Genomic DNA, 13,670 nt, shown 5'->3' on the forward strand with positions numbered 1-13,670 from the left:
GGCTGTGGGCCAATAAAAGGCCCCAATCTTCTCCTGTCTTTTGGTTCACTTAAGTCTGCTGCAGATAAATCTGGTGGTTGAGGGTTTGAACTCATTTTTCAGAGCTTGACATAACGCATGTATCTTAAAGGTGCTTCCATCAAAGAGTTTGCTCTTCCGTTTTACCGACGGCCACTTAAAAGCAACGCTCGCTTGCCGGGACCATGGGCGAGGAGGACTGTATGGGGAATGTGATGCCGGCCTTAGCCTGTCAGGGGCATCGCTTCTCGGCCTTTTGGCTAAGATCAAGTGTAGTATCTGTTCTTATCAGTTTAATATCTGATACGTCCCCTACCCGGGGACCATATATTAAATTGATTTTTGGACTTGGGAGATGGAACAGGGGCTTGCTCCGTCCACTCCACGCATCGACCCGGTATTGCAGTACCTCCGGGAACGGTGCACCCTCCTCTCTTCAGTGATTAAAATAATCCTTTCTTTTCACTGCATTTAAGAGAAATATGTGTGTGAGTCTGGCCTGGCTTTGTCACTGCGTTGACATGCTGCCGGGACGCAAGCTTTTTGAAATGAACTGGAATTTTAGTCAGGTTTGGGGTTATTTGTGTGCCAGTTCCCCCATTTGCCACTCTGTGTATGCTATTGCTGTAGTAGCACACAGACACGCAATAACATATCAACAGTCATTGTTGCAAAGTGTTTCTGGCCTAGCTGCTGCTTCGACTGTTCTTTTGTTGGCGGTAAGAAAAACACACACACACACACACACACTGGCGGTAGCTATCGGTTGGCTTTGATGTGGAAGTGTGGCACGACCTGTTAGAATGATGAGCCTTATTTCTCCACTTGCATGTAGAAAGACAAGCCCTATCGGGCCTCAACACAAAACTTTCTTCTGTGTTGAGGACAAGTAGAAGGGACACCCAGTGCAGAAACTCTGATTTCGGTGGTTCGCATGTTGTTGGGACCGTCAGTCAGGGCGATGGTCCTGTGAAGGACTCCTTTTGCCCTGAGCTGTACAACTCATACTTACCTGGCAGGGGAGATACCATGATCAAGAAGGTGGTTCACCCATGGCGAGGCCTGGCCATTGCACTCCGGTGGGGCTGACCTATGCGAATTCCCCAAATGTGGGAATCTCGACTGCATAATTTGTGGTAGTGGGGGACTGCGTTCGCGCTCTCCCCTGATGGATTGTCGAAAGTAATAAGGGGGAAACAGATAGGGACATGCTGCCTTCCAACCTGGCTGTAGCAACAGACAGACAGCAAGAATTTCCAAGGTGGCTTAAAAGCTATGCGCAGCCAGTGTCTTTGCTAGTGCTAGATCACAATATCACTCGTCAATCAAATTTGTTTCAGATTCAGCAGCCCTTGCTCTGATCAATGTGAAATCCCAGTCACGGCACATCTGCCTTACAGAACGGCTGTGGGCCAATAAAAGGCCCCAATCTTCTCCTGTCTTTTGGTTCACTTAAGTCTGCTGCAGATAAATCTGGTGGTTGAGGGTTTGAACTCATTTTTCAGAGCTTGACATAACGCATGTATCTTAAAGGTGCTTCCATCAAAGAGTTTGCTCTTCCGTTTTACCGACGGTCACTTAAAAGCAACGCTCGCTTGCCGGGACCATGGGCGAGGAGGACTGTATGGGGAATGTGATGCCGGCCTTAGCCTGTCAGGGGCATCGCTTCTCGGCCTTTTGGCTAAGATCAAGTGTAGTATCTGTTCTTATCAGTTTAATATCTGATACGTCCCCTACCCGGGGACCATATATTAAATTGATTTTTGGACTTGGGAGATGGAACAGGGATCGCTTCTCGGCCTTTTGGCTAAGACAGTGATCACCTCTTTTTGCTGCCAGTCACCTTGCCTGTAGTGGCATTGTTCGCTGACAGTCCTTGGAGGAAATTATTTTTCCTGAGTGTTACGAAAAGCAACTCTTGTAGTTGCATTGCTTTCACAAAGGAATATATACAGCTCACAGATCCGTTCACCAGGGTACCAAGCACTTTCTAGTGAAGTTCAGGTAATTACTGGTGTTATTTATTTATTTATTAGGTTTTAGTCTAATTTATTTGTTTGATCGTCTTTTTAGTACTGTGTTAGAGTAGGAGTTTTTAAAGTGTGGTGTCTCCAACATGTCGGCGGCCCATGCTGGCATGCGGAGGCACCACAGTGTACGCTTCACCTTTGTGGAGAAAGATGGAAGGCTACAGGGGTTGTCTAGGCTAGACTTCTCAAGGAAGCTAGTCCAACAATCACTGAATTTTAAACCAGATGACATAAATTGCATTGTGACCTTACCACAGAACAAAGGATTTGATGTTAGCTTCCGCTCAGCGATTCTGTTGAAGGAATTTTTGACAAGATATGAAAACACCAGAGCCCAGTTTTCTGCTTTTAATGTAGAGAAACTGACTGACAATGCTTCCAAGACAGTCATTGTCAGGATGTTCAATGAAACAGTAAATGCAGATGACATATGTATGTGGCTGGGAAGATTTTGCACGGTTAAAGGCCAAGCTATGAAGGTGAGAGATGAGGATGGCATTTGGAACTGTGCTTGGAGGGTCCCCATTCAACAATGGCAGGATCCCCAAGGCTTCCAGGGCCTGAAACATCTGCCATCCATGATAGTTCTGGGAAATAACCGGGGCTACATTCACTACCAGGGACAGCCAAAACTTTGTCGCAAGTGTGGCGAGCATGGACATCTTGCGGAAGCATGTCAGCAAATCATCTGTGGAAAGTGCAGAGAAATTGGTCATACTTTTGAAGAATGTACCAATGGCAGAAAGTGCAACCTGTGTGGAGAAACAACTCATCTCTTCAGAGACTGTCCAAGGTCTTTTGCCAACAAAGTGAAAGCTGCAAAACAAGCAGAAAAAGAAAAAGAAAATGGCGGATTGTTTGAAATGTTTGAAGAGCACATTTTGGAGCCTGGGCCAGACAATTCAAATCTCCCTCCAAATCCTGTGACTGGAGGACAGGAGTCAGGTGAGGAGGGGGAGGGGGAGGGGCCTGTCACTGCTCCTCAAGTGGAGCATGTGGAAGAAGAGGCTGCAGTACAGGCAGAAGGTGGAGCTACACCTCATTCTGAGGGTGAAAGTAAGATTGGGAGTGAGTTTGAGAATGGGAGTGAGTGTGAGAGTGATCGTGAGAATGAGAATGAGAATGAGAATGAGAATGAGAATGAGAGTGATAGCGAAGAAGCCTCCCTCCCCCCGGCCCAACAGGCTAAGAGGCCTTTATCAGAATTGTCCCCGGAGGCTCCAGTAGTCTCCGGAAAGAGGGGAAGAGCTGGGGACTCCTCAGACAGTTTATCTGTGGAGGAGCCCAGAGTCTTCCCCTCCGATTCTCCAAATGAGCTCTCTTTCCTAAATATAGCCCTACAATCAACCCCTAAGGACTCGAAATTCAACAAAAGATTGCAAGAAAGGCCACCACCTAGAGTCCGACCGGGGAAAATGGCTCAAACCCCTCACCCCTCCCCCATAAGGGTGAAGGAAGAGCAAATTTCACAAGAAGTATGACGACTGCTTCTAAATACTAGTCTTTTAAAATGTCTTACCTGTTGTTTTTAACCATACTTATGACCCTCACCTTCTCTACCATCAATGTGAGAAGTGTGAAGTCTAAAGTTAGAGCGCAATCTGTTTTATCCTACCTAAACTCTTTTAAGTCAGATGTGTTTTTAATACAAGAATGTGGTCTACCGTTTTTAAAAAACTACAGGGATTGGGAGGAGTTGTGGCCACATGGATCCGTGTGGAGTGGATCAAACCACAACAAAAATGATGGCGTGGCAATTTTAATTAAAAACCCTCTGATCTTGGTGAAGGGCAGCACTGTGGTGAGAGACGGTAGGGCACTTTTAGCACACCTGACTTTTATGGGAAGAGATTTTAAGGTTTTAAATACCTATGGTTTTAATGAAAAAAATGACAGGTATGACCTTTTAAAAGACTTGCAGTCCCACATGCTAGGCAGGGAACCATTAGTTGTAGGAGGGGATTTTAATTGTGTTCTAAACAAGAAAGACAGGAGGGGAGCAGGGGAAGATTTCAAAGTCGATAAAACATCAGTTTTATTTGGGGCCCTATGTAAGGATTTTAAACTACTGGACTGTTTTAAAGTCATGCATCCCAGAGAGGAGGGCTTCACCTGGTTCAGTGGTGACGGCACCAAAGCCTCTCGCATAGACTATATTTTATCACGGGATTTCCCACCAACCGATGCTAGAGTAACTCCTGTTTTCTTCTCTGATCACACTATACTTTCTTGCACCCTATCACTAACTTCAGGTGTGACGGCTGGGAAGGGTCTGTGGAAACTCAACTGCTCCCTTTTAGAAGATAGGGAGTTAGTTAGGCAGTACAGGGAGCAGTACCAAGACTGGCAGACCCTTCAAGACCTATACGTCTCACGTGCACACTGGTGGGAAATGGTGAAGGGAAGGACCCAGACCTTTTTCAGGCAGGCAGGTAAGAGAAAGAAAGGTAGGGACGACAGACGCATGCTGGGACTGCAAAAACGACTTCAACGGTATTTTAAACTAAACCTAGAGGGTCTGGATTTTAATGAAGAAATAAAGCAAATAAAAGAAGAGATGTCGGTTTTAGCAGAAATTAAAAGTAAGGGTGTCATTTTAAGAAGCAAAGAAAAAGAAATAGAAGAAGGAGAGAAGTGCACTAGGTACTTTTTTAAAAGAATTTTAGATAAAGATAAAACCATTTTTAAACTGAAAAAAGACAATCAGTGCACAGCCGAAACAACAGATGAAATTAATGATACCATAGTTCAATTTTATAAAGAATTATACAAAGAAAAACCTATAAAAACAGACACAATGAGAGAAGTTTTAAAGTTCATTGAACACAAAATAAATGACAGTGTGCTTTTATCCCAAGATTTTACCCTTTTAGAAATTTTCAACTGCATTAAGAGTTTCAAAAAAGGGAAGTCCCCAGGAGACGATGGGCTTCCCTTAGAATTTTATTTGACTTTCTGGGACATTTTAGCACCTGACCTTTTTGTTGTTTTTATGGACTTAGAAAAACTTGACAGACTCCCCGACAGTTTTAGAAGAGGGATAGTGACTTTACTTTTCAAGGACAACGACAAGACAGACCTAAGAAACTGGAGACCTATCACTCTTTTAAACTTTGATTGTAAACTTTTTAGCAAACTTTTAGCATCTCGCATGACTGTGTTTTTAGAGGGGCTGATTCACCCGGATCAAACCTGTGCCATCCCGGGGAGAAAGATCACGGACAGCCTCCTACTGATCCGAGACACCATCTGTTTTGCGAGAGACAGAAACATTAGGCTAGTAGTCCTAAATTTAGACTTTGAGAAAGCTTTTGATAGGGTCTCGCACCAGTACCTTTTCCAGGTACTGCAAAAAATGGGGTTCCCTGAGAGGTTTATAGCTTGGGTGGGACTGCTGTACCGGGGAATCACCAGCAAATTCATAGTTAATGGGCATCTGACAAAAGCAGTCGATATTAACTGCGGTGTCCGTCAGGGTTGTCCGTTATCTGCCCTCCTCTACATCACATGCATTGAACCATTGGCACAGGTCTTGAGAAGGGACCAACGAATCAATGGGGTGGTAGTACCGGGGAGCGGGGGAATGACCAGCAAGTGTGTTTTATACATGGACGACATCAACATTTTATGCACTGACCTTTTATCCGTAAACAGGACACTGGACTTGACTGACTGGTTCGGACTGGCCTCAGGATCAAAATTAAACAGACTGAAGACCCAAGCCCAATTTTACGGACCATGGACAGTGACTGAAAAGACGGGACTCCCCCTAACTGTGACACAGACTGACTTAAAAATACTTGGGGTCAAATTTAATAAGGAGGGTGGAGGGGAAACAAATTGGCAGGACAAGATAGGGAAAGTAAAACAACGACTGGGGTACTGGAGACTAAGGGAAATGACAATGGAAGGAAAGGTTTTAATCATCAAAGCTGTGATTTTACCCTTGCTTTTAATGCTCACTTCTGTTTTTACCCCCCCCAGAAATGTGATCTTAGACCTGGAACGAGCCATCTTTTATTTCATGTGGGGGTCTAAGTGGGAGCGCCTGAGAAGGGACACAATGAGGAAAACCAAGGAGAAAGGAGGAAAAGGAGTGCCAGACCTGTTTTTAATCCTGGGAGCAAGATACGCCACAATCGGACTCGCAGCTGCCACAGCCCCATCCAGAAACCCAAAGACAGCAGCAATGGCCCGGTTCTGGATGGGGTCCTACCTCAGGAAACTGAAACTTTTAAAAACTGATCTTAAAGTTCCAGTGTCCTTTTATCTGCCGCAAGCGTATCATTTTATTCAGAAGTTTTTAAAACATTTTAACCTTGAAAAACAGGAGCTGCATATTTTAACTAACATACGTTCTGTAATCTCTGTTGTGCAGGAGCGAGAACCAGTGAGCCCAGTGCGCGGGCTTGCACTCGGCGAGCCCTCCACAGTTTGGAAAAATGTGAACCATCCTGTTCTTCCAAACAGACTCCGGGACCTGTCATGGATGGTGGCTCACGAGATCCTCCCAGTCAGGTCCGTGATGCACTCCCGGGGCATGTCGACGTCCCCAACCTGCCCCCGACCTGGTTGTGGCGCGCCTGAGTCGGTGAGGCACCTGCTCTGGGAGTGCAGCGCTGCTGTAGAACAGTGGGCACTGGCCGGCTCCTTGCAATTCCCGTGCTTACCAGCAAGGGAGGTCCTTACAGCACAGCTGGTACTGTATGGAGTGAGCCAAAGTCAACAAACACCAAAGGACTTTGCAAAACAATGGCTCACTCTAGCCGCCATCAAAGACGCCACATGGACCTCCAGGAACTTGCTGGTAAGAAAGCACAAGCAGATCCCCCCCGTGGCAGTGATCCAGATGGCAGCAGCGACGGTCAGTATGGCCGTCGCTGCAGGCGGCGGGCCTAGGACACAGCCACAAAGAAGAATCGCCTCTGTGCCCATTCGGATGAAGGAGCTGGAGCCATACGGGAAAAGTTCAAAGCAGCAGCGGCCTGACTCTCCGGGAGAGGCAGGTGGGAAGGAGATGCAGGGTGAGGATCTCCTCTGAGCACCAGGACAGGATCCCGAGAGACCACATCTGTTTGGGAGAACAGGATGAGTTAATCTTGATAGGGGCTCACTGCACTCCTGCACAACAGTTGACTTTTAAAGAAAAACGTTTCTTAACAAATGCTCTCCTTTTAATTGTTTTAAATGAAGACACTGTTTTTACACCCTAAAACATTTTATGATGTATCTTACATAGTATCAATGTTTGTTTTTTAAAAAAACAGAAAAGATAAGATGTGTACCCTGTAAAACTGTAAAAAAAATGAACAACAAGGAAAACACAACAACAACAAAGAAAACAAATCTGTGATGTGAAATGTGATGAAACATAAAGTGGAAAAAAGTGTCAATAAAACTTTTCAAAAGAAAAAAAATCTGTTCTTATCAGTTTAATATCTGATACGTCCCCTACCCGGGGACCATATATTAAATTGATTTTTGGACTTGGGAGATGGAACAGGGGCTTGCTCCGTCCACTCCACGCATCGACCCGGTATTGCAGTACCTCCGGGAACGGTGCACCCTCCTCTCTTCAGTGTTTAAAATAATCCTTTCTTTTCACTGCATTTAAGAGAAATATGTGTGTGAGTCTGGCCTGGCTTTGTCACTGCGTTGACATGCTGCCGGGACGCAAGCTTTTTGAAATGAACTGGAATTTTAGTCAGGTTTGGGGTTATTTGTGTGCCAGTTCCCCCATTTGCCACTCTGTGTATGCTATTGCTGTAGTAGCACACAGACACGCAATAACATATCAACAGTCATTGTTGCAAAGTTTTTCTGGCCTAGCTGCTGCTTCGACTGTTCTTTTGTTGGCGGTAAGAAAAACACACACACACACACACACTGGCGGTAGCTATCGGTTGGCTTTGATGTGGAAGTGTGGCACGACCTGTTAGAATGATGAGCCTTATTTCTCCACTTGCATGTAGAAAGACAAGCCCTATCGGGCCTCAACACAAAACTTTCTTCTGTGTTGAGGACAAGTAGAAGGGACACCCAGTGCAGAAACTCTGATTTCGGTGGTTCGCATGTTGTTGGGACCGTCAGTCAGGGCGATGGTCCTGTGAAGGACTCCTTTTGCCCTGAGCTGTACAACTCATACTTACCTGGCAGGGGAGATACCATGATCAAGAAGGTGGTTCACCCATGGCGAGGCCTGGCCATTGTACTCCGGTGGGGCTGACCTATGCGAATTCCCCAAATGTGGGAATCTCGACTGCATAATTTGTGGTAGTGGGGGACTGCGTTCGCGCTCTCCCCTGATGGATTGTCGAAAGTAATAAGGGGGAAACAGATAGGGACATGCTGCCTTCCAACCTGGCTGTAGCAACAGACAGACAGCAAGAATTTCCAAGGTGGCTTAAAAGCTATGCGCAGCCAGTGTCTTTGCTAGTGCTAGATCACAATATCACTCGTCAATCAAATTTGTTTCAGATTCAGCAGCCCTTGCTCTGATCAATGTGAAATCCCAGTCACGGCACATCTGCCTTACAGAACGGCTGTGGGCCAATAAAAGGCCCCAATCTTCTCCTGTCTTTTGGTTCACTTAAGTCTGCTGCAGATAAATCTGGTGGTTGAGGGTTTGAACTCATTTTTCAGAGCTTGACATAACGCATGTATCTTAAAGGTGCTTCCATCAAAGAGTTTGCTCTTCCGTTTTACCGACGGTCACTTAAAAGCAACGCTCGCTTGCCGGGACCATGGGCGAGGAGGACTGTATGGGGAATGTGATGCCGGCCTTAGCCTGTCAGGGGCATCGCTTCTCGGCCTTTTGGCTAAGACAGTGATCACCTCTTTTTGCTGCCAGTCACCTTGCCTGTAGTGGCATTGTTCGCTGACAGTCCTTGGAGGAAATTATTTTTCCTGAGTGTTACGAAAAGCAACTCTTGTAGTTGCATTGCTTTCACAAAGGAATATATACAGCTCACAGATCCGTTCACCAGGGTACCAAGCACTTTCTAGTGAAGTTCAGGTAATTACTGGTGTTATTTATTTATTTATTAGGTTTTAGTCTAATTTATTTGTTTGATCGTCTTTTTAGTACTGTGTTAGAGTAGGAGTTTTTAAAGTGTGGTGTCTCCAACATGTCGGCGGCCCATGCTGGCATGCGGAGGCACCACAGTGTACGCTTCACCTTTGTGGAGAAAGATGGAAGGCTACAGGGGTTGTCTAGGCTAGACTTCTCAAGGAAGCTAGTCCAACAATCACTGAATTTTAAACCAGATGACATAAATTGCATTGTGACCTTACCACAGAACAAAGGATTTGATGTTAGCTTCCGCTCAGCGATTCTGTTGAAGGAATTTTGGACAAGATATGAAAACACCAGAGCCCAGTTTTCTGCTTTTAATGTAGAGAAACTGACTGACAATGCTTCCAAGACAGTCATTGTCAGGATGTTCAATGAAACAGTAAATGCAGATGACATATGTATGTGGCTGGGAAGATTTTGCACGGTTAAAGGCCAAGCTATGAAGGTGAGAGATGAGGATGGCATTTGGAACTGTGCTTGGAGGGTCCCCATTCAACAATGGCAGGATCCCCAAGGCTTCCAGGGCCTGAAACATCTGCCATCCATGATAGTTCTGGGAAATAACCGGGGCTACATTCACTACCAGGGACAGCCAAAACTTTGTCGCAAGTGTGGCGAGCATGGACATCTTGCGGAAGCATGTCAGCAAATCATCTGTGGAAAGTGCAGAGAAATTGGTCATACTTTTGAAGAATGTACCAATGGCAGAAAGTGCAACCTGTGTGGAGAAACAACTCATCTCTTCAGAGACTGTCCAAGGTCTTTTGCCAACAAAGTGAAAGCTGCAAAACAAGCAGAAAAAGAAAAAGAAAATGGCGGATTGTTTGAAATGTTTGAAGAGCACATTTTGGAGCCTGGGCCAGACAATTCAAATCTCCCTCCAAATCCTGTGACTGGAGGACAGGAGTCAGGTGAGGAGGGGGAGGGGGAGGGGCCTGTCACTGCTCCTCAAGTGGAGCATGTGGAAGAAGAGGCTGCAGTACAGGCAGAAGGTGGAGCTACACCTCATTCTGAGGGTGAAAGTAAGATTGGGAGTGAGTTTGAGAATGGGAGTGAGTGTGAGAGTGATCGTGAGAATGAGAATGAGAATGAGAATGAGAATGAGAATGAGAATGAGAATGAGAGTGATAGCGAAGAAGCCTCCCTCCCCCCGGCCCAACAGGCTAAGAGGCCTTTATCAGAATTGTCCCCGGAGGCTCCAGTAGTCTCCGGAAAGAGGGGAAGAGCTGGGGACTCCTCAGACAGTTTATCTGTGGAGGAGCCCAGAGTCTTCCCCTCCAATTCTCCAAATGAGCTCTCTTTCCTAAATATAGCCCTACAATCAACCCCTAAGGACTCGAAATTCAACAAAAGATTGCAAGAAAGGCCACCACCTAGAGTCCGACCGGGGAAAATGGCTCAAACCCCTCACCCCTCCCCCATAAGGGTGAAGGAAGAGCAAATTTCACAAGAAGTATGACGACTGCTTCTAAATACTAGTCTTTTAAAATGTCTTACCTGTTGTTTTTAACCATACTTATGACCCTCACCTTCTCTACCATCAATGTGAGAAGTGTGAAGTCTAAAGTTAGAGCGCAATCTGTTTTATCCTACCTAAACTCTTTTAAGTCAGATGTGTTTTTAATACAAGAATGTGGTCTACCGTTTTTAAAAAACTACAGGGATTGGGAGGAGTTGTGGCCACATGGATCCGTGTGGAGTGGATCAAACCACAACAAAAATGATGGCGTGGCAATTTTAATTAAAAACCCTCTGATCTTGGTGAAGGGCAGCACTGTGGTGAGAGACGGTAGGGCACTTTTAGCACACCTGACTTTTATGGGAAGAGATTTTAAGGTTTTAAATACCTATGGTTTTAATGAAAAAAATGACAGGTATGACCTTTTAAAAGACTTGCAGTCCCACATGCTAGGCAGGGAACCATTAGTTGTAGGAGGGGATTTTAATTGTGTTCTAAACAAGAAAGACAGGAGGGGAGCAGGGGAAGATTTCAAAGTCGATAAAACATCAGTTTTATTTGGGGCCCTATGTAAGGATTTTAAACTACTGGACTGTTTTAAAGTCATGCATCCCAGAGAGGAGGGCTTCACCTGGTTCAGTGGTGACGGCACCAAAGCCTCTCGCATAGACTATATTTTATCACGGGATTTCCCACCAACCGATGCTAGAGTAACTCCTGTTTTCTTCTCTGATCACACTATACTTTCTTGCACCCTATCACTAACTTCAGGTGTGACGGCTGGGAAGGGTCTGTGGAAACTCAACTGCTCCCTTTTAGAAGATAGGGAGTTAGTTAGGCAGTACAGGGAGCAGTACCAAGACTGGCAGACCCTTCAAGACCTATACGTCTCACGTGCACACTGGTGGGAAATGGTGAAGGGAAGGACCCAGACCTTTTTCAGGCAGGCAGGTAAGAGAAAGAAAGGTAGGGACGACAGACGCATGCTGGGACTGCAAAAACGACTTCAACGGTATTTTAAACTAAACCTAGAGGGTCTGGATTTTAATGAAGAAATAAAGCAAATAAAAGAAGAGATGTCGGTTTTAGCAGAAATTAAAAGTAAGGGTGTCATTTTAAGAAGCAAAGAAAAAGAAATAGAAGAAGGAGAGAAGTGCACTAGGTACTTTTTTAAAAGAATTTTAGATAAAGATAAAACCATTTTTAAACTGAAAAAAGACAATCAGTGCACAGCCGAAACAACAGATGAAATTAATGATACCATAGTTCAATTTTATAAAGAATTATACAAAGAAAAACCTATAAAAACAGACACAATGAGAGAAGTTTTAAAGTTCGTTGAACACAAAATAAATGACAGTGTGCTTTTATCCCAAGATTTTACCCTTTTAGAAATTTTCAACTGCATTAAGAGTTTCAAAAAAGGGAAGTCCCCAGGAGACGATGGGCTTCCCTTAGAATTTTATTTGACTTTCTGGGACATTTTAGCACCTGACCTTTTTGTTGTTTTTATGGACTTAGAAAAACTTGACAGACTCCCCGACAGTTTTAGAAGAGGGATAGTGACTTTACTTTTCAAGGACAAGGACAAGACAGACCTAAGAAACTGGAGACCTATCACTCTTTTAAACTTTGATTGTAAACTTTTTAGCAAACTTTTAGCATCTCGCATGACTGTGTTTTTAGAGGGGCTGATTCACCCGGATCAAACCTGTGCCATCCCGGGGAGAAAGATCACGGACAGCCTCCTACTGATCCGAGACACCATCTGTTTTGCGAGAGACAGAAACATTAGGCTAGTAGTCCTAAATTTAGACTTTGAGAAAGCTTTTGATAGGGTCTCGCACCAGTACCTTTTCCAGGTACTGCAAAAAATGGGGTTCCCTGAGAGGTTTATAGCTTGGGTGGGACTGCTGTACCGGGGAATCACCAGCAAATTCATAGTTAATGGGCATCTGACAAAAGCAGTCGATATTAACTGCGGTGTCCGTCAGGGTTGTCCGTTATCTGCCCTCCTCTACATCACATGCATTGAACCATTGGCACAGGTCTTGAGAAGGGACCAACGAATCAATGGGGTGGTAGTACCGGGGAGCGGGGGAATGACCAGCAAGTGTGTTTTATACATGGACGACATCAACATTTTATGCACTGACCTTTTATCCGTAAACAGGACACTGGACTTGACTGACTGGTTCGGACTGGCCTCAGGATCAAAATTAAACAGACTGAAGACCCAAGCCCAATTTTACGGACCATGGACAGTGACTGAAAAGACGGGACTCCCCCTAACTGTGACACAGACTGACTTAAAAATACTTGGGGTCAAATTTAATAAGGAGGGTGGAGGGGAAACAAATTGGCAGGACAAGATAGGGAAAGTAAAACAACGACTGGGGTACTGGAGACTAAGGGAAATGACAATGGAAGGAAAGGTTTTAATCATCAAAGCTGTGATTTTACCCTTGCTTTTAATGCTCACTTCTGTTTTTACCCCCCCCAGAAATGTGATCTTAGACCTGGAACGAGCCATCTTTTATTTCATGTGGGGGTCTAAGTGGGAGCGCCTGAGAAGGGACACAATGAGGAAAACCAAGGAGAAAGGAGGAAAAGGAGTGCCAGACCTGTTTTTAATCCTGGGAGCAAGATACGCCACAATCGGACTCGCAGCTGCCACAGCCCCATCCAGAAACCCAAAGACAGCAGCAATGGCCCGGTTCTGGATGGGGTCCTACCTCAGGAAACTGAAACTTTTAAAAACTGATCTTAAAGTTCCAGTGTCCTTTTATCTGCCGCAATCGTATCATTTTATTCAGAAGTTTTTAAAACATTTTAACCTTGAAAAACAGGAGCTGCATATTTTAACTAACATACGTTCTGTAATCTCTGTTGTGCAGGAGCGAGAACCAGTGAGCCCAGTGCGCGGGCTTGCACTCGGCGAGCCCTCCACAGTTTGGAAAAATGTGAACCATCCTGTTCTTCCAAACAGACTCCGGGACCTGTCATGGATGGTGGCTCACGAGATCCTCCCAGTCAGGTCCGTGATGCACTCCCGGGGCATGTCGACGTCCCCAACCTGCCCCCGACC

The 13,670-nt window shown here is 45.2% G+C and overlaps 3 non-coding genes and 2 pseudogenes across 3 annotated transcripts; all 5 read left to right on the plus strand.

Annotated features, from left to right (window-relative positions):
- Window positions 1–258: 258 nt before the first annotated feature.
- Window positions 259–449, plus strand: LOC136178433 (U2 spliceosomal RNA). The gene has a single exon (XR_010665867.1). It is a non-coding gene; the product is annotated as a U2 spliceosomal RNA (small nuclear RNA).
- A 573-nt stretch (window positions 450–1,022) lies between these two features.
- On the plus strand, window positions 1,023–1,186 carry LOC136178420 (U1 spliceosomal RNA). The gene has a single exon (XR_010665854.1). It is a non-coding gene; the product is annotated as a U1 spliceosomal RNA (small nuclear RNA).
- Window positions 1,187–1,679: 493 nt separating this feature from the next.
- LOC136178418 (U2 spliceosomal RNA) lies at window positions 1,680–1,846 on the plus strand (annotated as a pseudogene).
- Window positions 1,847–7,442: 5,596 nt separating this feature from the next.
- Window positions 7,443–7,618, plus strand: LOC114917288 (U2 spliceosomal RNA; annotated as a pseudogene).
- Window positions 7,619–8,189: 571 nt separating this feature from the next.
- LOC136178431 (U1 spliceosomal RNA) lies at window positions 8,190–8,353 on the plus strand. Its single transcript, XR_010665865.1, has one exon. It is a non-coding gene; the product is annotated as a U1 spliceosomal RNA (small nuclear RNA).
- Window positions 8,354–13,670: the final 5,317 nt, after the last annotated feature.

This window comes from Labrus bergylta, unplaced genomic scaffold, assembly GCF_963930695.1.
Source record: "Labrus bergylta unplaced genomic scaffold, fLabBer1.1 SCAFFOLD_139, whole genome shotgun sequence".
NCBI classification, from domain to species: Eukaryota; Metazoa; Chordata; class Actinopteri; order Labriformes; family Labridae; genus Labrus; species Labrus bergylta.